Raw genomic sequence first — 2,500 nt, forward strand, 5'->3', positions numbered from 1 at the left:
TACCCGATGTCGATAGTTTACCCATAAAGGACTTGATGAGCAAAGCCGATGCCCTTATGGACAGCCACTTCAAGACCTCCATCAACGCCTCCACCCTGACGACGAGGATGCCTATTCAACGTCAACCGAAGCTGACATGAATGCCGTAGGACACACACGCCTACCCCGTGACGTGCCGAAGCGGCGACAAAGCCGCCCACCACCCACCAATCGCTTGCGCCCCAACGAACGACTTCTACAGCCACATGCTACTTCCCATCTGCCGCAGTTTTGCTACTACCACTTCAGATTCGGGGCAACCGCGAAGAAATGTGCCAAAGATTGTCAGTGGCCAAAAAAAACGTGTAAGCAGGCCATCGCTTGTGGCGGTGACCTCCCATGTTTCTAATCTGTTCTTTTTACAGGATGCAGGAACGGGCGTGCAATTTTTGGTAGACACGGGTGCTTGTCGTTCTCTTTTGCCAAGGAAACTCTTCAAGGCACAACGTAGTCTGTCTACATCTGCCGACGTCTGCTTGTAGCTGCCAACGGATCTGCGATACCCACCTACGGTTACGAGAACCTCATATTATCGTTCGGAAACGGTAAATTCAATTGGAAGTTTCTTGTTGCTGACGTCACAATGCCAATCCTTGGTGCGGATTTCCTCTCTCATTTCCACCTTCCGACAATTGGTCAACGCAGACTCGTACTTATCAACACCTCTTCAACCCGCCCCCTCTATCTTCGCTCTCCACATCAGCGCTCCCACGATGCCTACGCCCACCTCCAGACGTCGTATCCGGAAGTTTTCCATCCAGAACTTCGCCAAACGCCCATGGTTCCTGCCAAGCCCGGTATTTATCACCATATCAAGACGATGGGACCCCCAGTCTTCGCAAAATTCAGACGTCTGGTACCGGAACGATTGGCAGCCGCCAAACAGATGTTCGCCGAAATGGAGAAAATGCGCCTTTGCAAAAAGGCCTCCAGCCCATGGTCATCACCCTTACACATCGTTCTGAAGAAAGACGGCTCCTCCGTCTGTGCGGGGATTACAGGCGCCTGAACATGCAAACAGAACCGTATCACTACCCCCTCCCAAACATTGCCGATGTAACCTCCTACCTGCACAAAGCGAAGGTTTTCTCTACGCTCGACCTACTGAAAGGGTATTATCAGGTGCCTATGAACCCAGAAGACATCCCCAAGACCGCCATCACCCCTCCGTTTGGCACATACACCTTCAATTACTCTTGTTTTGGCCTTCGTAATGCTGGGGCAACGTTTCAACGTCTCATGGATGGCATCTTAGGGGACATCCCTTTCTGTGTATGTTATGTGGACGACATACTTGTGTTCTCCTCCTCAAAAGAGGAACACCTCCGTCACCTGCGAATCGTGCTCGACCGCCTGCAACAAAATGGCCTTGTAGTCCGGTACGACAAGTGTACCTTTGGCGCCAAGGAAGCGTCGTTCTTAGGGCACCGTATCACTCCTGAAGGAGTTCATCCCCTCCCTGAGAAGGTAGCAGCCGTTCAGAATTTCCCAGCACCCTCGACCGTCAGAGCTCTGCAGGAATTCTTGGGCATGATCAACTATTATCACCGTTTTCTGCCAGCCATTGCCGCCACTCTTGCTCCCTTCTACGCCTCCCTCAAGGGCAAGCCAAAGGACCTGAAGTGGGGTCCCCTTCAAGAAGCAGCCTTCTGCAATGCAAAGAAGGCACTATCAACTGCTGCGGCTCTCACTTTTCCTATCCCACACACCCCTCTCCTTCTCTCCACCGATGCCAGCAACGTCGCTATTGGTGCAGTACTCGAGCAGGTGGTCAAAGGCTCACCCCGCCATTGGCCTTCTTCAGCAGAAAACTGTCCAAGGCAGAATCGGGTTATTCTACCTTCGATCGAGAATTTCTGGCGGTGCACTTGGCTGTCCGTCACTTTCACCAATTCTGAGAAGGTACGCCCTTCGTCATTCGCACAGACCACATGCCTCTGGTGCACGCCTTCACTCGACAGTCTGACGCCCGGTCCGCCCGTCAACGCCAACATCTCTCCGCCGTGGCTGAATACAATTGCACCCTCCAATACGTCCCTGGGAAAATGAATCCCGTTGCCGATGCCCTGTCAAGAAACACGTTGGCTGCCGTTCAACTGGGATTGGATTACAACGCCATGGCTGAAGCCCAACGACAGGATCCAGAGTATCAAGCTTGTAGGACATCCTGCACGTCCCTCCGTTGGGAGGATTTCCCCTCGAAGACTCCAACACCACCCTCCTCTGTGATGTTAGTACTGGTAGACCGCAACCTTGGATTCCTGCTCCCATGCGCCGACAGGTGTTTGATTTCATCCACGGCCTTTCAAATCCCTCGTGCCGTTCTACTGCACAGCTGCTGAAGGCAAAGTTCATTTGGCACGGCATTTCTAAGGATGCTAAGGACTGGGTCCGTGCCTGTACTTCTTGCCAAACTTCCAAAGTACATTGACAAACGGATTCAGGATTGGGCACCTTTCCT

Source organism: Palaemon carinicauda, chromosome 9 (genome assembly GCF_036898095.1).
Source record: "Palaemon carinicauda isolate YSFRI2023 chromosome 9, ASM3689809v2, whole genome shotgun sequence".
NCBI lineage: Eukaryota > Metazoa > Arthropoda > Malacostraca > Decapoda > Palaemonidae > Palaemon > Palaemon carinicauda.